This window comes from Columba livia, chromosome 3, assembly GCF_036013475.1.
Source record: "Columba livia isolate bColLiv1 breed racing homer chromosome 3, bColLiv1.pat.W.v2, whole genome shotgun sequence".
Classification (NCBI taxonomy): domain Eukaryota; kingdom Metazoa; phylum Chordata; class Aves; order Columbiformes; family Columbidae; genus Columba; species Columba livia.
Genome location: NC_088604.1, coordinates 94,659,007 through 94,682,252, shown reverse-complemented (window position 1 = coordinate 94,682,252; position 23,246 = coordinate 94,659,007). Strand labels below are relative to the sequence as shown.

The window sequence follows — 23,246 nt, the reverse complement described above, 5'->3', positions numbered from 1 at the left end:
AAATGTAATCTCCTTATGTGTCTCAGCCATGGATCCAGAATTCATTTCTGTGAATATTCCTTTGAACAAAATGTCAAACATATGGATGTTTTAAAAAGGAAACAAAAACGGGTGGTAAAAACATTAAATCACATTTCTAATTAGAAGCCAATTGAATGTCTTTAGTGATGTTAATGCTACTTACACAGTTGCACTGGCAAATATTTATTTTTAAAATGGTGACTAATCTGTGTTTTTTCAGGGAACTGGCTTGAAAGTTGTATTTAATGCTGGTAAAAAGGATACGACTGTCTAAATTGGGGTTGTGAACATGAACTCCAGGTTCACATGTACATGCTGGACTTTTGCCTCAGTTCTCTGTGGTTCAAGCCACCGAGCTTCATGTCCCATGGAAAATACTCGGGTTTTGCTGGGTAAGATGTATAAATTAGATAACCTGGCAGCTGCATATCTGTAATAAGCATAGAAGGTGAATACCTAGTAAAATGACATGACAAGTATTTCTCAGGGAATCTGTGGTCTGATTTATATTCCTAGAAGTAATTTTTTTAATATCTCCCAAAAGCTACAAATTACTAATACATAGAAAATCTGCAGGTGGGTCATTTGCAAGAAGGGAAAACTGTTAAGAAGTGCTTCAGTCGGTGTAGCATCTCACTGATGTTTGATGAGCTAGGCCAGCACAGTCAGCTGAAAGGCAGTCTGCTGCACCGAAATCTGTAAGTACTGGTTTCCTATCGCAGCAGGGTTCCCAGCTCTGAATTAGTAGTCTCTTTAGGTTGTGCTGGTTTTATCCTGGCCAGTCTTTGGGGAAAGGTCTTTTTCTTACTCTCTGGTATCATGTGAGCTGTTGAGAAATAGAAATGTGTGAACTGTATACTATAAGTAGCTCATCTGGATCTGCCCACATTCCCCGATAAAGCAAATGTCACAATGGCACTTGAAAGGAGAAAGCTGGAAATATGTGCCAGTGGAAAAGAAAAAAAACCCCAAACCTAAAGCCAAGCAGTAAACACTGCCTGTAGAATAGCAATAGCATGCCTTTGTAATATATGCAACAACTGTAATTTCCAGATTAAAGAGGAAAAGTTATTTGTTGGGTGTCAGGATGATCAATGGATTGTTTTTACATTACATCAACACAGCTTTTTTCAATATGTTGCAGCATTGAATCAACATGTTACAGTTCCTGAATGGAACCCTAAAGGGAAAAAGAGTTGTTAGACCAGTAGCAAGAACCAATATTTTTCTTATCTATGGCACTTTCAATTATTGCAATGAATAGGTGCCCTGAAAATATATTCACCAAAAGCTGGCTTCTACTGTGTACTTTGAGAGGGATGTTGAAAAGCTCTCCTGATGTCTGTTCCAGCTGAGGATTTGTCTCTTTTCTTGGTACATGCAAATTGTCTCAGGGTTGCTCAGGATTCTCTTATTGAAAGGATGTAAGCAATAAAGTCAACAGCAGTAGAGATTATGTCAGAGGATCATAGAAAAGCAGTTTGGAAAGGACCTTAAATATTGGAAAGGACCTCTGGAGGGCATCTGGTCCAATGCCCACTAAAGCAGGACCAAATTAGAAAAGATTTCTCAGGGCATTGTCCAGTGACGTTCACATAGGAACTTGCTTTTGGAACAGGTGGATCATCTGCTACTTGATGGTTTGCACAGGCACTCTGAGTAGAATCTGGCTGTTTAATGTGTATCTAGACAATAGGAGCTGAGCTCTGTCCTGAGCATGTTGTGGGAACATCTTTGTTCAGATTTTCTGGTTTGCTTCTATAGATAATGGCAGGGCAGTGGATGTGGTCTACCTTGACTTGAGTAAAGCATTTGACACAGTCTCCCACAGCATTCTCATAGCTAAACTGAGGAAGTGTGGTCTGGACGATCAGGTAGTGAGGTGGACTGCGAACTGACTGAAGGAAAGAAGCCAGAGAGTTGTGGTCAATGGGGCAGAGTCCAGTTGGAGGCCTGTATCTAGTGGAGTGCCTCAAGGGTCGGTGCTGGGGCCAGTACTGTTCAATATATTCATCAATGACTTGGATGAGGGACTAGAGTGTACTATCAGCAAGTTTGCTGATGACACCAAGCTGGGAGGAGTGGCTGACACGCCAGAAGGCTGTGCAGCCATCCAGGCTGGAGAGTTGGACGGGGAAAAATTTAATGAAATATAACAAGGGCAAATGTAGAGTATTGCATCTGGGCAGGAACAACCCCAGGTTCCAGTATAAGTTGGGGAATGATCCATTAGAGAGCAGTGTAGGGGAGAGGGATCTGGGGATCCTGGTGGACAGCAGAATGACCATGAGCCAGCACTGTGCCCTTGTGTTCAAGAGGGCCAATGGCATCCTGGGGTGTATTAGAAGGGGGGTGGTTAGTAGGTTGAGAGAGGTGCTATTGCTGTAGACCAAAAGGAAGGGGCTAATTCCACACACCAGTGAAGCACTTGAGGAACTCAGCTGTGGCTCTGAAGATGTGCAGGGTATGAAATGACCCATAAAAACCCAATGTGCTGTAATCAGGATTTTAAACAGCTTCTCCCTTTAAAGCATTGGACCTGATTCTCATCTTGTGATATCAGCATAAGGTAGATTTCATTCATTTGGAAGAAGATCAGATCAGCCTTTTGTAGCAATATGGCATAGCCTTTCCTTCTGGAATTTTTAAATTAAAATTGAGGCTGGATGGTAATTCTGAATATATCTGCAATAAACCTCTCTTGTAAGAATTACTGGTGATCTGCTACCTCTCTCCATCTAGCAGCCTGTCAAAGAACTAATTTTACAATAACCCCTTAAAGCAGCAATGCTTATTAAAAAGGAAAGAAAAAAAAGGAGAGTTAAATTATTTTTTCATGACTGTTGGAAGAACATGTAGAAGTATGAAGTTCATCTTGCCATCCCTAGCCATTAAGGTCGCTTATTTAGATCTGGAATAAGCAGGTGAAAACTGTATTTCTCCTGCTACTGGCATTTGTTTTGGTAATGCTTTCAGCCACACAGCTATGGCCTGCTCTATGGTAGCTTAGAAATTCGAAATTAACTTCAAACCTTGGCCAGCTTCATAACTGATATAGTGTGACATCGCTCCTATGGCTTTGCGGTGTTGACTATCACTAAAGGAGGAGAAGGCACATGATTTTTAATGTTTTTGAAGTCAAGAAGGCTTCAGCCGTATGAAAAAATCTAACCACTGCGATCTTTAAATGAAGCATGTGAGAACTCTGATTTAACACCAGGTTGATACTGAGTTCATACCAGGTCGATCAACACTAACAGAACAGAACTGCTGTTTTAGGAAAACACTGTGAAACCATAGCTGAACCAGATACTGGTACCAATAAAAATATACGCCCAGGTTATTTTCGTCATGATTTAAAGAAGATAACTTACAACATGATATATGATTCCTAAGGGAACCTGGTCTTGCTATTTAGCCATTTTCTCGAGATGAAGTAATAATGTAACCATGAGTTTACACCTGACTTCTCACTATCTGCTATTCAGTACATTGTTCGTGCATTGTTCATTCTATGCTGGATACAAAGAGAAGTAAAATTGGATTAAGAAATTGGGCTTGATTCTAGATTGTGATAGTCAAGTTATGGAATATTGGTAACCAAGGCAGAATTTACACTATGAGAAGCCTGTTTCTGATCTTAGTACTGGAGTGTCAGTCTGGAGTGGTACCATGACTTCAGACTCCTGTTCCTCTTTTTTTCTGCCTGTGCTCCATCTGTTCACTTCTGCTCTCACTTGATTATTCTGTCTTCCACTTCATAACTCAGTGCCTCTTTTGATACATGTCCTGTACTTGGACCAGCCTTTCATTTTGTATGTCGGACATGTAAAATGCATTACTGAAAGTGGTTCTCAAAACCTATTTCTCATACTTTGGTGTTCATCTCATATTTCAATTTCATAAATGATATTCTGACTTCATTGAAGATAATTGAAAAACTCCCATTGGCTTCCTGAGAAACAGGTTTAATTTTCTGCATCTGGATTTGTCAAGGAAAGATTGAAAAGTATTTGGGGCAGAGACAACTGGATACATCTCCAGTTTCTGTGGTGGTACACTGGCCAGATTTGTAATTTGTTAAAGTGCTTAGCTCTTCTAAAAAGAATTTTCCACTCCCGTTAAATGGAAGCTGAGTCCCTCTGAGACTGGGACTTCAGAGGAAATATTTACACTCTTATTCACCCTACCTATTATCAGAGATTTAGCTAAGGTCTCCATATCAAGAACTGAATAATGCTAGATTTTCTCTGTAATCGGTAGGTGGAGAGAAGCAACCTAAGGAGACAAGTCTACTTCTCTACCACATGTATCACCCTCTGGATGTGCTGCTGTCTCTCTAGTGACTGCAGTGGTGTTTGTGCTGACTAGACTCCACATCTGCTGAATCCATACAAAACTAAGTGAAGCCAATTCAAAACACTGAGGCCACTTGACTTGCCCAAAGTTTACCTGCTGAAAAAAGACTGTAAATGTTCATGCTTCTCTTTCTTGAAATTCTGAGCCATGATGCCTTATTGTATCCAAACATACACGTATCCATGATGCCGTATTGTATCCAAAACCAAAAAATCATAAAATCATAGAATAGTTTGGGTTGGAAGGGACATTCAAAGGTCATCTAGTCCAACGCTTTTGCAATGAGCAGGGACATAATCTTCAAGTGGATCAGGTTGCACCCTTTTAATTTAATAAATAAAAATAAGGAGAGACAGAGGGACGCAAACACAATTCTGAAGTAGTTCTACTGTTGTAACATTAATACTTTGAGAGACTGCAGTCTTTGTTCTACATTTCTTGCTGAACTCATTTTTGTCTGCTACAGAAGTCTCTCTAAATTGGTGTAACATTTTTTTTCTCTCTTTTTTTTTTTCATCTATTTATGAACCCTGGACTTTAAAATCAATACACACCTGTTCAGACACATTGTTTAGGTATGTAAAACCAACTGAAGCATGGAATAAGGTGACTACAATGCCAGCAGTTGTTGTAATGCTTTCCGCAGTGGCAATCAGAACAAACAGAAAAACAGAAAAGAAGCAGCCAATATATACAACAATGAACAAATAACAATGCCTCTTAGGACTTCATAGCTCTTTGGACTGTGTTCCTTTCAGCCAACTGATCCAGTTTGAAGATAATGCAAAAAATTCTGAAGAAAATGCCTAAAAAGCAGAAAAGAAATCAAGAGCAATTTGCCATACAATGGCTGATTATATCTTACTGGTCATGCATGGCATTTTGACAAGATTTGTCATAATGAAAAACTTTCATGGAAATGACGTGGAGGTTCAGCAGCACAGCAGTAATCCAGACTGTAACTACTGTTTTTATAGCACAAAGTATCGATATGATATTCAACTGGTGGTGCAGGTGAACCACTTTAAATAACCAATCTAATGTGATGATAGCAAGAAATACAATACTGCCTGTCCTGTTCACTGTCAACATGAATAGATTAAAACTGCAGGGAAGTTATTTGAAAATCCAATATTCTCTTTTCAGGTTGTACTGCATATGAAATGGCAGACTAATCATCAGTAAGAAATCAGCAACAATTATGCTGAATAGATATATGATGCTTGGTCTCCGGCTATTCCTATAAAAGCTCAAAAGATGCTCGAAGAAATTCTACTGCCAAGCACAGGGTCAAGAATTATCAAAAATGTATAACGTCCACTTGTAATTTTAATAATTGCTGCAGTTCTGGAGCTTTGCCTGGCTTCATCATCATTGTTGTTGCTGCCCAAATCCTACTACCCACAGTCAGTTGGTAAATTGAGCTTTTTTATAGCCAAGAGTCTGTGAAGTGAGCTGCAGAGGAAGTACCATGAGGTTTCAAGATATGGTATATTTATATGCAAATCATGAGTCATAGTATGATGGACTCTTTCAAACTGTTGAGAGAGGTGACTAGTGAAATATTTGCTCAGATAAAGCATTGCCACCACATGCAGAACCTGGCTGTACTGTTTGTAGGTCTGCAGCAAAACCATGTGTACACTAAAACCATTAATTTTGTTCTTGGTTTTGTTCCATCTCATTCAGTGAGAACTAGTCCAACAGCAACAAATGGTTTCCTTTATTCAGGATACTAAATCTGTAGATCAGTGTTCATTAGTCAACAAGTGCAGTGTAATTGTCAGAGTCACATTTGTCGAAGTGTTGAGGCATCCAGCTTCCTTTTGAAGTACATTAATGTCCATTAGTGTTTGTATGTGTCTGTTCAGTAGTTTCTTTCTATGAGTGCCATCAACAGCTGTATCAGAAGGAAGGAACTCTGTAGCTAAGAAGCCTGGTAAGATAGAAAGATTCCTTGCGTTTCCTCATCAGATGTACCAGACCAGTCTCTGAAACAAAACATTAAAAGTTGTAATGTGTTTTAAAATTTTAAATTGTCACTAATTAAACCTATTATTTTCCCTTTTGCCCATTAAAATAATAGATTCCCAGGGAATCTTTCTAAGCTGTTCATTTTATTCTTTTTGTTCTATTGGGTAGCAGAGACCATTTGCTTGGATATGGTCTTATCTCCAAACAGTTCAATTTAATTGTGAACTGGGGCAAGGACTTAAGATTTACAGGAAGTCTAGCTATCTAGTAGACATTGGTTTCACAGGCATATCTGTACCTTGTAAAATCATGTGTTCTTTTGCATCAATTTCAGGTATGTTGTCTTCTGGAATATCCCCTTTTTCTTGAGTTATCAGAGGAAATAAATAAGAAAAGGGTTGTTTTCAAAGCATTTATCACAGTACTTCTTACTAATTTCATCTGTGATGTGAAGAATTATGTTTTGGGGTTTTTTTTTATTATATATCACAACTGTCTGAAACCCAGAACAAATTCTTAAATAGAAACAAATAATTTTGAAATAGGAAATAATTTGACATGTTGATTTTTGTCATATAATGTGAATTAAGGCCTCTGTTTTGAAGAAGAGAGTAGGAAAATGATGGTTTGACCATCAAACAAAACCTTTCCACAGTTCTTTAGGATGTTCAGAACACCCAAAGCTGGTTTCTTTGCATAATGAATGGTTTCTTAGCATAACCCATGCCTAAAATGTACAGCAGCATTTGTCTTTCATGGCACATGTCAGAACTGTTACAGAAGTTATTTGCTAATAGAAAAGTTTGCTTCATCCTGCAAACGTTTATCAAGTTAAACAGGATGGTTTCATCTGTAGCGGTTCTGACTTTCTTTGAACTGTTGTTGTCTCGTTATATTTTAGATATATAGTGCCATGTTAATTCACCCTGATGTTCTGGAGACTCTGTCTTGCAGAACGGCCAGTGGAGGTGCTGGGGAGACTTTGCCTCATGAGCCTGTTTGGCCTCTAAACTAGCGAAATGAATTTAAGCTCCAATTTGATTTACGTAGTTATTAATCCTATGAGAGTTACTGTAACTCTTTTATTGAGTTAAAGGAGCTGGAGAATGGGGGCAGAAGCCATAAGGAGAAGTAGAAATAATACTAATGTCTTGCACTTTCACGGCATAGCTGATTTCTTGCCACATTTTCTATTGAATACTTTATTTTGGGCAACACAGAAATTGAGCACTGCCATTCCTAGTCATGTGAGCTTTATGATTTGATACACTCTTTTAAGGGCAAGATTGCTTCTTTTCATTCAACCACACCAACATAAGCCCAAGACAGTTATGCTTTGCCACCAAAAGATATTTATATTTTGGATTAAAAAAATATGGATAGCCTGAGATTTTCACAGATTTCACTTCTAGAAACCTCTTGCGCTGTTCTTATCACCTGCTACTGCTGGACCATGCAACATGACAGATGTCTGACATGTCTAGTTGTTTAGCCGGGCTGTGTCTGGTACATGCCGCCTCCTGTGGTCGTGCTCAGAGTAAAGTTGGGTTAGGCTTCAATTGTTTGTATTTTGTGAGGAGAGGACAAACAGGAGTTTTATGTTTTCCTTGGCGCTTTAGGGAGTGAGGTTGTTTGGTTGGTGTTTGTTTGTTTGTTTTGTTTGTTATTGTTGTTTTAAATTCTTTTTGTATGCTGATTTCTTTGGTCTTGTGACATAGTTTCTTCTGTGTTGTTTGTGCCCACCTGATGTCCTGCTTCAGAGCTCTATCTGCAAGAGACCACAAAAGAGGTTTCAGGAAAATCTGTCTCAGCTGAATGTCTCCAGAGAAGGAGAGAATTTCAGGAATGTGACTGAAGGTAGAGAGGCAATGGCTGCTTTTCCTGAGTTGGGCCTGCCAGAAGAGGTTGGGCCCTTGCTGCAGTTTGACATCTCTGCTTACCTGCTGCCAAAATGCACTGAATACTTGTACCACTTAGGTATTGTAAGAGCACAGGACACACAACTGTGTTCATCTGCATTTCAACCGCAATTGCCTCAGAATGAAAGGTGGCTTTTTGTTCCTATGTGTGCTTTTGGACTGTGGTTTGGAGCCCATGCTTTCCAAATGCAGTGACCGAGCACTTGCGGGTCCTGTCTGGCTTTGCTGCACCCCAGGCCCTTCCTGCCCATGCAGACCCTCTGAGTACTTTGTTGTTTTTACTGGGCTTTTGCTTGAGAAAGGGAACAGGATTATTGGACTGTGGCTCAGCTGTACATAACCACTGTTTAGTTTTTGTTCCATTATTACAACTGTTTACACTAATTGAATTTTTAATAAAAGCCCAAGCAACTCACACAGCAGGTTTACTTTGAGGCTAGTCACAGTCTGAGGTCATCATGGCTTTCACAGGCAATTTTGCATCTTTTTTATTTGTTCCCTGCTGTTTTGTTTTGCTTTGTTTTCTATAGGTGCCCAAGAGACAAATAATTGTGTGTTTTCTTCTGCAATTACTTTGTTTGTGGAGGGATTGTACACTCTTCTGATCATTCCAGTGCTTCCTCAGTGAGTCCCTCCTCAGATCATTGTGGTGAAAGCAGTATAATGTGCTTTTCTAACTGCTGGCTTGCTGATTGCTGGTTGTAGTCTATTTTCTGTTTTCTGCTATTCATTTCACCCATAATTCCATTGATTTTTCTAACTCTCCTTTCTAAATTAGACTTTGGCTAATGCAGACTTCTCAAGCCTCTTTTCTTCTGCCCTGTGAGACTCTGAGCACTAATCACTGTAAGAGACTTGACAGGTTCTTATTTCTTTTAAGTGCTCCTTCCTAACAGAGTATCACACAAAAGCTATTAGACAAAATGCCGTATTCTTTTTTTTTTCTCATGTGTTTTTTTTTTTTAATTTTATTTTTTTTATTTTTTTTATTTTTATTTTCCAGAGGGAGAAACAAGAGTGAGGCATGGGCAAGTATCTGGAATTCCCAGAACACGAAGTGGTTCCTGGGGCAGAAGACCCTTGCCAGCATTTAGCTCCCTGTGTTTGCACCCTCCTGAGCCCTGTGCACATCTCAGGGCTGTGGCTCGTGTACTCCCACCATTGTTTATCTGCACAGAAATTCCCAGAGCATCTCTGGAAGTTCACCTTGACTTTTACAAGCCCTTCAGCTGGCCTATATGTGTCTATGGGTTTCCTAGCCCTGTATACCACAGCAAACTATAGGGTGCCCCTGAGTATGCTTTCTCATTATTTATTAGATGGTTACTTTTTGTTACCCCTACCTCAGTTTGCGAAAGCTCAGTGTTACTACTTCAGTTTCCCTAAATATTTATATATTTAGCTGTGCTGTGTTGTCTCTCTAGATACCAGCAGACTCCAAATCATGTGCTTCAGTGTTTGAGCTGCCAAATACTGATAGATGGTAGGCAGGAAGACATTAAAGCATAGTCTTGTAACAGTCCTCCTGATACTGCAGCATATAACCACTTACTGAAAATCATTATCTTCCTGTAGCACTATCTTTGTGTATCAGTGAAAGAAAAAGGTAAATAACCACTGATGAATTTTCCCAAGTACCTTATACTGAAGGTTTGGTCTGCACGAAGTTTTTGTTCTGGCACAGAATTTTTTCCTGGGTGTGAATTTTTAAAAATCTTCTCTTCCAAGTCTGTTATTCCTGGTGAAGCATTCTTTGAATGAGATTGCACTGGTATAATTTAATTAGCTTCTCATATTGTAATTAGTCCACAATAGTGCTGTGATTGCATCACTAGTAATGGATATAAATAAAGCAATTTTTCTATGCACAGGCAAGCCCTAAAAGATGTATTTCCCCTAACATTTAATATCGTTGAAGATCCTGATACTGTTTGGAGAACATTAAAGGAAGCTAGATTAACTATTTTGTCTTAAAAATAGTCCTGCTGTCTTTCCTTGTGTGCCATGAAATAGGCTAGCTGATGTTAATAAAATCTTTCTATCTCAGCTTATGAAATTACTTTTTTTTGACTGTAAGTCCTGAATATATGAAAAACTATTAGCCCTTCAAACCCAAATTCCAGTTAATTCCACTTCAGTACTATAAAATAAAAAATAATATTATAGAGGTAGAAAGGAGATAAATAATTTGAATTTTACAAATATACTTCAAACTCCCTATTTTCTGATTAAAAAAAATAGGTTTTTAAATCATGTCTCTATTTAGTGGGCTGTATGCAGACAAAAGAGCTCATTAGAAATACATTCTCTGCACATCAGGATTATGCCTGAACTACCTTTTCCACATTTAGGGAAAATTTAAAAGCTGTGATTGCCTGAATTGTGTAATACTTTGACAACAGCAGGTTTTTATAGACTTCATTTGTTCTTTTTTTAAAGAATAATTGAGACCTTTGGCTCTTGAGTCTTTTTGAACAAGCTTATTTGCATTCCTATCTCTTCTCCCAGGATTTATGCTTCTCCTAACATCATATTCTTGCTTATAAGAACCTTTTTTTCAAGGCACGCTGACATCTGTGACGTGGTGTAAGATGTTTGGATGTTCAGTACAACACTGGACATTTGAGTATCAGTATTATGTACAATCATCCTCATAGCAAATATGTGCAGAGTTTTGAAGTAAAAGAAATATATTCTAACATACCGCAGAGTATGCAACTAGGTAAGTCTGGTGGAAGGTCCTCATAGTTTCATGCAAGTTCTTCCAAATGTTTCTTTATGATGATTTATAATGATATGGGGCCAGTAAGTTCTTTACTTCTAATGTATGATTGATAGCAGTATGGTTTCAGCTGCTGCTTGTGGCAGAATGTAGATCTGTAGGTCTTACAATCCCAGCTGCAGCTTTGCTTTCCATTTCTGTTGAATCAAGCACTTCAGTGGGCCTGTGGTTCTGGAAAACAGCACGCAGCCAAAAAAAAGCTGTAGTGTAACCTGGTCTTTTTTTGTATAATTACTTTGTTTTTTTCTTTTTTGAATCTGGCTTTCAGTTGTGTGTCTAATCTGTGCCTTCATGTTGCACCTTGTTGAGCTGATAACCCTGCACACTTTCCCCTCCCACACACCTTTGCACTCCAGTTCCTCCACTGCTCTATCTGGCATTAGTCCCTGTAATTAAAATTTATAAATATCCAACACAAATGAGAAGGGAAAAATATATTTCAGTGGAGATGGGCTATTGAATGTATAATGGTGTCACGAACTTTCAGCCTCTGACGTTGGATTCTTGTGCCATATGGGAAAAGCAGCATAGCAACATAACTGCTACTCCTAATTATATAATATAAATGTCAAGCTTGTTAAAAATTCAAGGATTACACACTGCCAGAAGAAACTCTCTCTTCTGTAGTCTGAAGCTTTTTGGCAACTGGGTCTGAAGTAAGAAGCACTTACCCTCTTGTGATCCCATCAGCCTATTTCTTAAACAGCACGGAGATGGACAGAAAAAGGCATTTTTGTAAGGGGTGAGATAATTTCTTGATTTCACCTCTAAAAATATTCCAAGATAAAACAAAAATTCAAGTATACATAAATGTTCAAATTAAGATTAGAAAAGTTAACAAATATTGACTGTTTAAGCATTAGCAATGTTATAAAGTACATTCATACAGATGGGCGTAACCCACTGACCTTTTGGCTGCAGCAATGTAAAAAAAAAAAAGACTTAGAAATTATTAGCTGAGCATTTAGCAAATTATTTATATTATTTATATTTATTTATAATTATTTAGCAAATTATTATAAATTATTTCTGAAAAGATCTAGTAGGTATTATTTTTATAATTTTGCTATCATTCCTACTGGAAGTAATAAGAAATACTATGCCTGTAGTAAAAGGCTGTTACATGGATTTTACAAGCTCAAAAGCACAAAGAATCAGAAAGGAGATAGTCTTATCTCTGCTGCACAGCAGAGAACTGAAAGTTATGCCAATGTTATAAGGAAAATTTCTGGCTAAACTGATCACCAGTTAAGTGGACTCTCAGAGAACTTCAGAACTCCTTGTAGAATCATACATGAAAAGCCAGGTAGGTGTTTGCATTGATTCATATTGATTCTGAACGGCTTTTAAGTTATTCACAATCAACTTAATAGCTGCCAAAGTGACTGTGTGATAAATAGTGACAAATGATTTGGATGTTTTAAGAAACATGTTTTTTTAATGAAACTGCAGTTCAAAGGCTATTTCATATAGTTATGCACAGTAAAATTGCCTGTGAAAACACTTTACAGAAAAAAGTTACTTAAATGACATTTTTTCTTTATATATAAATGATTAAGGCAATTCTGACAGGACCTTTTTATTTATTACCTAATATGACTTGATTTAAAGCCAGAAAACATAGAAGTCAGATTTCTGATTTGACCATGTGACAGAGAACACACATATGATGTATTTAGAATTGGCAAAGGCTCATCTTGGTGAAGAGTGCTGTAAATTACTTTTGATTAAAAAAATCAGCAGAGGAAGTGAAAAGTCATTACTACCAGTACAAGAACAATAAAACATTAGTGCTCTGTGTAAAGAATGATGGGTAGTTGAGAAGTTGATTTGTAAAAGTCACCAGTACCACAGGGCATGAGTTTATTAAGAGTAGAAAAGAGGCAGAGTGAAAAAGAGCTTATACTTTAATCAACAGAAATGGAAAACAAACAGCTCAATATTTGTAGGCTTCTTTCAATGGAATTTTGCTTTGAGGGTAATTTCCTCTGCAAAAACTCCTAAAGACTTTGACCACTTGAAAACCAATCTCCCCCAACCCTAGTTTGCGTGAGGAGCTGAAGACAGATAATAATGAGTGGAGACAGAGATGGGGAAGGTTGACACTTCATCTTCTTTCTGATAATTAAAATATACAAGGAAATGCATGGAAAATCTGTGCGTTTTCTTCTTGCTCTTCTTTCCCTATGTGAGTTGTCATTTTCATATCCTTATGTGTATTAAATGTAGTACCTTACACAAATAAATACATGGCCAACCCCAGAGTGGGATGAGCTATGAGCCATGCAAACAGACAGGAGAAATAGGGCTCTAGGTTTGGAAGCTGTTAGTGGCTGGGATCAGTGGCCTCATCTAATTCTGCACAGGCACCGTGTAAATTGTGCTGCCTTACTGGGGGTCCTGAGCAGTCATGTGTTATGCGAACTGATAACAGATTTCTCACCATCCCTGGAGGTGTTTAAAAGGCGCTTAGACGAGGTTCCTAGGGACATGGTTTAGTGCTAGAGTTAGGTTATGGTTGGACTTGGTGATCCTGAGGGTCTCTTCCAACTGGAATGATTCTCTGATTCTATGATTCTCTGCTCAGGAGAGAAGTAAAAGGCTCAACAACTTCAGTGAAAAACATTGGCTAAAAGTGATGAGTTGACCAGACCTTAATGATCTCAGAAACAGCCATCGTATGTTTGACACTAATAATGTCTGGCATCCTAGCTGAAAATTCAGGATGCATCCTAGCTGAAAGTCCGAGGATCTCATAGGCATGAAATATCTTCTGTTTTAAGAGATGAGTCACACAGATAAGAAATCGCAGAGATGCTGGCGACTACATGTATTTCTGTGTATTGTTTCCACTGTTGGTCTAGAAGAGGAAACTTTCTTGAGAGAAGTCCATGTCCAAAATTATACTCTTGGAAGCTGCCAAACTGACAGTCTTCATACTACTGGCAGAGGTAACATACATTTCTTATTCTATCTAGCCGGTATGCCTATATTTAACTCTGATCTAAAAGCACTGAAACACAGTGCAAGGAAGATATTTTATCCTCTTGCTCATTTGTGGTTTACTGCAAGATGCTGAGCTTTTCTGGGAGCTGGTGGGAGTCTTTAACTCCCACTAGTTTTGCTGCAAATTTGGCATAAATATTTCACAAGAATGCCTGCCATTCTGTGGAGACAAACCCTGAGTCCTTCACCTCTTCTCTGAGATTTTATAAAAAATTTCACTCCAAGATGATCAAAGGCATTGGTATAACTATTGAACAGAGGCTTCCAGGTATCTAATTGTTTAGTTAACTTCCCTCACAGTAAGTTCATTTCTGGGCCTTTGTGTGATTTGTTTTAATATAAAAGTAGGGTTAAATCTAAAAATACTTTCAGTGCCTGACAGGGGAAAAAACCCCATCACTTAGCCTTGGAAAAGCCTCACACTCAGAAGCCCATTCCCTCTTTGGCCTGAGAGCAAGTATAATTTCTAAGAATGCATATGACTCTCTCTGCCTGTCATATGTATGGTAACTATATATGAGGATTTCATACTTCAATACTGTTTACAGTTCTTGTTTGTGGAATTTTATGAGTTTATATTGAGGAGTATTCATTCTTATAATTCATCTTCCAGGAGTCTTGATATTCAATATACATCAAATTTTTACAGCTTTTGGATTAGAGGCATCTCGTTCTAAAAAGCTAAGTATTTTAAAAATGTAAATGTGTGGTAAATGTCTCTCTCAACTTGAAGAATAATGTAATAATCATGTTTATTAGACAGGAAACCAAATAAAATGAGACTTGAGGAGAAGAGGTGCAGCGTTTGCCTAGATTAAGCATGATCTGTGCTCTAGACTGTAGAAATATAAGGAACAAATTAGTGGTAGCAAGGAACAAATTAGCAGTATTAGCTCTCCAGAAATTAGCTTTCTCTTTGTGTGGTAAAGGAAACCTTGATACCACGGAGAAAACAACTACCACATTAGTATAGTTTTCAAAACCTTTAAACAGTAGTCAAAATGTATAAGGAGTTAATCTGGTCAATACAGTGTTCTTGTGTAATAAAAATATGAATACACAACACTTTGTTGTTGTTGTTGCTTACAACAGTAGTTGTAAGATAGAGATAGTTGCATTGCTGTTGTAAACATGATTGTCTGAGCATCCAGGAGATAAAGGTGATGTAGGGGAGGTGATGTCTTTCCTTGGACATGTACACCAGGTGGACAGGCAACAAAAATATGTTTGACTGTTCTGGTTGTACACTGGTATATTGCTAGATTAAATAAAACAATGTGAATTGCATATGGGATTAATTTCTTTTTCACAGCCTTTCTCACCAGACTTTCAGTTGCACACCATGGGTACTCACATAGCTTGCTTGATGGTTCCTCATTCTTCAGCTCCCACCATTTGGTCCAGCCACAATTTTTACTGGGATTTTAATTCCAATTTACAGTATTAATAACACTCAACTGACAGATTTTAAATGTTCTTCTCATGGAAGGAGCTAAGTCAAACTGTTTTTTGTCTAGTTTTAGCTTTTTTTCCTAAGAAATTCCCACATCTCTATAGCCTCACTCTTTTGCTGCGGTGTCGCTTCACAGAATCACAGAATGTCAGGGATTGGAAGGGACCTCAAAAGATCATCTAGTCCAATCCCCCCACCGGAGCAGGAACACCCAGATGAGGTTACACAGGAATGTGTCCAGGCGAGTTTTGAATGTCTCCAGATAAGGAGACTCCACAACCTCCCTGGGCAGCCTGTTCCAGTGTTCTGTCACCTTCACTGTGAAGGGGTTCCCTCTCAAATTTGAGTGGAACCTCTTGTGTTCCAGTTTGAACCCATTACCCCTTGTCCTATTATTGGTTGTCACCGAGAAGAGCCTGGCATCATCCTTGTGACACTCACCCTTTATATATTTGTAAACATTAATGAGGTCACCCCTCAGTCTCCTCTTCTCCAAACTAAAGAGCCCCAGCTCCCTCTGCCTTTCCTCATAAGGGAGATGCTCCACTCCCTTAATCATTTTTGTTGCCCTGTGCTGGACTCTCTCCAGCAGTTCCCTGTCCTTCTGGAACTGAGGGGCCCAGAACTGGACACAATATTCCAGATGGCCTTTGTATCGCATCCATAGCAATCAGAGATCTAACTAAATTCTTATGCCTCTCTTATTGGTGTAGGAGGGACAGGTAAGAAAGAAAAAGAGATAGTACTGTACATTGTCTGTTCTTCTAAACAAATTATGTTGCTTTGGTGTTACCAACAGCTGCAAGTTGCTGTTTCTTTACAGGACTAGTGGTTATCATCATTGCAATAAGAGATGACGAAGGATATGTCTGTCATGTAACACAGCTTCCTGACCTGGTTCCTGTTTTCCTGATCATACACACTTGCCGATATGTTAGTTCACTCCCCAGCTCTCTTCTGAATTGAACTAATCTGTCTGTGTTTATAATTCAGCACACAGGAATATAACAGCAGACTGAAATGGGTGGTACTGAAGATGCTAATCTCTCTAATATTTTTGTGCCACCAGTGTTATGAAGCATGTCATGGGCTGCTGTCCTCCTGTGACCAGCTCGCTGGCATTCCTGCTGACATGAAAGCTTGCTTCTCTCTCATCTTGCACAGGGTTAAGTTGTGGTGTGCTCTGCCTCTGATGTGCCATGGCAAGCAATGGCATACCAGCATGGCCTCCACCATTGCACCCCATACCATGATGTTCTAGGATCACAGGCATATGACATGGGCCCCAGGAAAGAGGTGTGCCTGGCATACCCAGTAGTTTATGAATGTGGCTAGTCCTATATGGAGGGAGAGGAATGTGGACAGAAGGAAATGAGAGAAGGGCCCTGCGTTTAGTCTGAGGACAGCAAATCACTGCCTTGAGTGGAAGACTTTGAAGAGGAAGCAGAATTTGTCTGTGCTGCTCTAATGAAAGATATGCTCTCTATAAACCTCAGTTCTCATTGAAAGGAAGGACATCTTTTATGGGAAACTGTAAAACTCTCATGTATTGTAGGTAGGTCTGAAGATTTATTTTTTAAGTCCTATTTTCAGGGTGCCTAGGATTTTCTGAAACCTGGCTGTTTAAGCAGTCTTTTGCAAGTTTGGCAATTTTATCTGTGGTGTGCTCTTACCTCCTCTCAGCTGTCTTTCTCACTTAAGAGGGAACTCTCTGCCTACTCAGGGAATGCAGAGTCTCTTTACAAGACACTATAGGAAATCCACTGCAGCATGTTGTATGGTGAGTTAAAGTTCATTGGTAGTAATTCTTGCTGAAGGAACAGCTACTGCATGCTTGGAATCCAGAACTGTAACTTCCAACAGCTACAAAATATACTCCACACACTGAGGCAATTTATAGTCTGTGATGCTGATTGGAGAAGGAGCGTGGTGGTAAAATTATTAATATTGAAGATTGAGCAGTCTGGCTAAGATGCAACTTTTACTTTAAGAACACTCCTTTCAACTAAAAGCTAGCAGTTTGTGAGTGTTTCCAACTGCCCACTTCTGAGCTAAGCAAATACGGGGTGTGCCGCTCCTATAGGCGCCCCCAAGAGACATCTCTCCATATTGTCATGTTATTTACTGTTTCATTCCTTAGAAACATGGCAGTTAGCAAGCGACTTAAGTTCATCCCTCCCAAGGATGAATACCTGGCTTTGTTAACATTGAAGTGATTGTTTTTCCTCACCTCTCGTTTTTTTCTGAAACAGTGATATAGGTTGGGTCTCTGCAAACACTTGGCAAAGAACTGGGGCGCAGAGGGAAAGATGCTGTCCCAGTGTTCACAAAGCTTCTGTCTGACCTGTCCTAAATTGTACCTGCATTATGATGCACTTGTAGTCCCCAGATTCTCCAACACAAGTTAATTGTCACGTTCTGAGATGGCAAAATTTGAGTCAGATGGGTTGACTAAGGTATAAGGTAGGAACTATACACACACACCTTTATGCAGGCACACTCTGTGGCCAGATATCCAGAACATTAATTTCTTTTCATGCATCAGCTGGAAGAAAAATGCTGAAAGGGTCTCAGGAAAGGAACCTGGAGCACAGACAGGGATTCTTTCAGGAGCATGCTATTTTTCATGGAGACACTTGGACTCCATAGAAGTCTCAGCATACCCACTATTCCCTGGACTTTAGCAATTATGAATGTCTTGCTATGGAAGCCAAAGAAATCGGTGTCAGATAGGACAATAGTACAAAATGTGAGCCCATTTGTCTGTGTGATTAATGGAATGAGCAACTTCCAGAATACAAACGGAGTTAAGGACACCTTTCCAGAGCCTGTGGAATATGCATTTACACAGAGGTGCAAAAAAGGCTAAGAACTCATATAGCTACTGCTGTTACCTGGGAAATATCAATAGAAAGTGCCAGGTGGTTAAGCAGGAGATCTGATCCACGCATCTTTTACATGAACAGAACCAAAAGCCAAAGGATCCACTGAGTCCAGCTTTGTCAAATTCTTTGTAGAAGCATGGGAGCGAAAAATATTAGTGGTAAACTAGGTGATAAAATTTTATGTATTGAGTCACTCAGTTTCCAGTTAACTGATTTAATTACACAGAGTTAAACAAAAAACAACTTGCCTGGTCACCCACGAGGAGGCAGATGAGTAATTTTGCAAATGGTCCATGTCTCAAATGATATTTATAAAATAATTGTCCTCTGAAGCCAAGACCCTGCCCCACAAACCCGATTATCTGCCATGACTGTTCCCACTTAAAAATATGGGAAAATTCTTGATCTGTTTTAATCTGATTTTTGTTGAGTGACACTGAGATACTTTCCCCAAAGTCCTCCATGGAAATTAAGTACATAGGTTTTTTTGGCCCTTTTCAAAAACGGTTTTCTTTTGTTATGATGATAGAGACCACCACCAAGATGAAGTTAGTGAACTGTGCCCAATGACTATTGATACACCTTGTATCCAAAGCTGTCTTTCTGCATGTAGCACACATCTGGGGGCAAAGCACACCCATCCCACTCTCCTCCAGGCTGAACCACAAGTTTTCTCACTTTACCATTCCTTGCTGAACACAAAACACGTTATCAAAACCAAAGTCCTTTATCACTCAAATCTGTGATCCTGAGACACAGGTAGAATGCTGGGTTTATTAACATGTTGCTCTGGCACATGGTGTTGAACAACTGTTTCTATGGCTTTAAGGAGACTCCTTCAACTATTTTAAAATAGCAGATATATTTAACTGAATTTTGGTATCATGTTGTCATCTCAGTTGCTGAAACTTCCCTAGAACACTGTAGAGGAAATGTGTTCTCTATGACTCTGTTAATTTGGGTACATACTGAATGTGGCTTCCAAAATAGCACTGTCACTTACCTGCTAGGATGCCACTAGGACATCCCACGCTGGTGTCTAGGGCTTGGAAACTTACAGCTCTCTTAAACATTTAGCTGCACTTTTCAAGTTATTGGAAAGGGAACATCTGTTCATAGCTATGGCACTATGATATTCTTCTATATTTACCATTAATATTTGCTCTCTTCAGCATTATGCCTTTTTGGCCATGTAGGAACCAGTGAAAAGTCCTCTTCTGAGAGCAACCATCATGGGATTGTAATTATTTTCAGTGAGGTTGTTTTGGCCCTCCTTCTTCATCACTGTTACCCTTTTTTATTTTCTTCTTCACACATTGTCTTCAGTCTGTGCTTGCTTTTTTTGTATTTCTGTCCAGCCTTGAGTATCATGAACTATTCCCACTGACAATGTTTCTGGTTACGTTTCACAAATGAGTGACAAGCATGAACACAGGACTGTTGGTTGTACTTCATTGTCTTCAGTAGTGCCCTGAAAGGCAAGACCTGTCACACAGACCTCAGTGATCTCTTCTGCCTGAGACTGAAGAGCGTTTGTGTGAGTTGAAGGTCTGTTGAGAGAAGGCAAAGTTATTGTATTTAAATGGTGGGGGGAGATTTGCCTTTAGCCTAAATATAGTAATAGAGTTGTTTTCGGTTTCTTGCCTGGCTACAAATTTCCTGTTTTCTTCCTTCTAGAGACTGCAGTCTTTTCCTGCCTGAAAATAAAAGCAAATTTATGAAAGACAGAGTAAAGTTGAAAGCCTAACTCTTCAGTGACAACAGAAATGCTCTAAGATCTGGACAGCAGTGCTGGATATCTGTTGTTTCTGTGATAGTGCATCATGATAGTTCAGGAATTTTGATCCACACTGGAAGGATGCCTAGTCATTATCATGCTGTCTTTTATCAGTAGAGACTGTGGCAACAAAAATATACCATTATGAATTTGTTTTGAATGAGAGACAAAAAAATGTGCCTCTAGAAATCCTGCAGAAGGCCTATGTCTTTTTGCTGTCTAAGATTTGGTTTGAGAACTTCTGGCCCTCTACACAGTAATTACTTCCATTGAGGAAGTACACACATTCTGCTACTCATGCTAATTACTGATAAGAAAAACACAGGAGAGCTCAATGATGAAACATGTTTCAGGCACTTGTCTTTCTTTTACTAAGCCAAGTTCTGCAAAGCTGGCAGCAGTTACAAAGAGTTCCTTCTGTAATCATCCCCCCTCACTGCAACTGAAAAATTCCTCCTCTTCTTTCCATCAAAAAATAATAAGGCAGCGACTCATGCCTTGTCAAAATGGGCTTCACATGCTGTGTGTACTGACTGTCCGGCAGGTAGTTAGGCAAGAGACCATGTAAATGAGTAAAAAAAGGGAAAATTGCCTTATTTCTTCAACTTTGCTACTCACTATGAAGACTGAGGGAACAGATGCTGTTATAAATACAAGGAAAGGGAAGGAGCAACAGCTTGGCTGGGTTATGGTCTTGGACCCTAGACACTCAGTTTGTCATCTTAATTCTGATAGCCAGGATTGCCAGCTCTTCTTCAGTCATATGATACTTGGCAGTGAGACAGTGAGGGAGGAATAAATCCCAGCATATTTCCTGCTTCCTAGATGGCTCTAGCTCTTCAGATAATACTGTAAAGTTAGTAAATGAGGTGGGTTAATCCTTAAAGTAGATGGGTAAAAAATGGAAATCTTAAATACTTTATTATTTTTACAAAACATGATCTTAAAATCAGCTTTGTGATTAGGATTTTTTTAATTTCTGAAAGTAGCAATATTGACTGTTAAGGGGTAAACTCTTAAATTTTTGCAGAAAGCAACTGATTCCATCTGAGGTAATAGACATTGTATGAGATACAACAAAACATTTGTAAATGTTTTCTTTGTTTAGGAAATGTATTCTGATACAACTTTCTGTATTGAAACCAGCATCAATTTCCCTAATTATACCTGGTTTTACTTTAGATTTATGTTAAGAAAGCATTGAGCCAAATAGTGAGGCCAAAACTGGAAAATTTACATCTTGCTCTGTGTCAGACAAGATGCCTAAAATATTTTAAAATGTAGGCATTGTTAATATTTGCAGAAAAGCGGCCAAGGGTGAAGAATCTTGTCTGGAATGTACATGGTTTTAGAATTCCTTTAAAAAGAAGGCTAGATTTCCCTCTGAGGGATGAAACAGTAATTTATGTCTTCTTGAGCTTCAATGACAGAAGTAGAAAACTTCTGCTGAGTTCGATTATAATTCAGCACTAACACTGTCTGTCCTTGGGCCACTTTGAGGTCATTTTCATTTAAGATTCTTGACTTATGCTTGGTAATGCTGGATAGAAACAGCTCTCTTCTGGCCTTTTATGACATCCTTGGTATCTGTATCAGGGAGTGAATAGGGTCAGGTCTTTCTAATTTGTAGTCTCCATTCGGAGAATGACAAAAAGAATAAGCACCTGATATAGAGACAGTGCTTTACTTATCTCAGTCCTGCTTAAACCCAACATTAATGTGTAGAATTAGCCTGTGCCTAATTATGACACAGGTTCCAAAACTGATACAGACAACTTTTAAAATATTAAAATACAATTTGGGGTTTTTAAAAAAGCGTAAGAGGTTGTGGAAATCTTTGGAAGGTGCTTTGCTTTGAGAAGTCAAGCATATAAACTTTATATGAAGACTCATTAAAAGTATTTATTCGATCTTACTGGTGAAAGTATTCATATGTCACATACTAATAAAAAAAAATTTACTTTTTTGCAGGGTGGTTGTTGTCGGGGGGTGTAACTATGTATTGCCTACCTTCCTCCTGAGATGTGGTACTCAAAAATGGAAGCAAGACTTTGCCTGCAGTCTTGAGTTCCCCATAGACTGGGAGGTCACCCTTCAGGAGTTTGTGCATCTTGATACAGTCTGTTCTTTCCTTTCTAATGCCCTGCTCATAATTAATTTTCATCTTGTGACCCACAGTAACCTCCAAATGTTTTTCAGGAGAACATTCACATAGCAAGTTGTTGCCCATATTTTTATGCAGTTGATTTTTTTGTGCTTATATGTGTTACAGTTCTCCCCATAGTATTTCACTCTATTTTTATTAAAACTTTCTACAAAAAAAATATAAAGAAAGTTTTGAATCCTACGCCTGTCCTCCAGGATACTGCAATTCTATCTGGTTTGGGATTCTATGTGTTTTAAATTTGTATGAAGTCTATTACATCATCCAGGTTACTGTGACTAGACAGCATTGAATGTAAGACCATCTCTCTAATAAGTTGGCTAACAATTCTCTGCAGTGTTTTGGTCAACTAGTTTCGAGTATCGCTTGGAGTTCAGCTGGAGTATTTTCACCTTTCTTGATTTGCTTCTTGTCTATGTGAGCCAGTGTCTAGGGCCTTAGTGGGGTCAAGACATGATAGGTACAATTTCTCCTTTATTTGCCTTGTTTCTAGAAGGAAATTAGATTGCCTCAACCCAATGTTAGTTGTTAACCCATTTAAGCAATTGTAGACTTACACACTATATGTAGTTTTGTAGAAAATTTACTGGTTTGGTACACTGTTCTATGCTGGGTAATGGGAGACTAATAAGATATAAGAAGTTTTTTTTTAAAAAAACAGAGATATCCATATACCATACATAGCATCAGCAAGACTCAAAGATCAAACAAGCTGGACTGTTCCTGGTCAAACTAGGGTGAAGTCAAAGGTATGTATTGAAATATAAAACATCTGGATAATTTTCTTTGCTTCTATTGAAATATTCTTTAGAATAGTAAATGAGAACTAACAAGAATTGGAAAGAAGATACTTTCAGGAGGCTCAGTGGAGGTTTTTCAAAATCACGTAATATCTGCAAGTTGCAA

The 23,246-nt window shown here is 38.7% G+C and overlaps 1 long non-coding RNA gene across 1 annotated transcript; it reads right to left on the bottom strand.

The window, feature by feature from the left end:
* Positions 1-4,549: 4,549 nt before the first annotated feature.
* On the bottom strand, positions 4,550-11,516 carry LOC110365680 (uncharacterized). Its single transcript, XR_010471961.1, has 3 exons — positions 10,978-11,516; positions 7,792-8,122; positions 4,550-6,371 (listed from the first exon to the last, which is right to left on the bottom strand). It is a non-coding gene; the product is annotated as an uncharacterized LOC110365680 (long non-coding RNA).
* Positions 11,517-23,246: the final 11,730 nt, after the last annotated feature.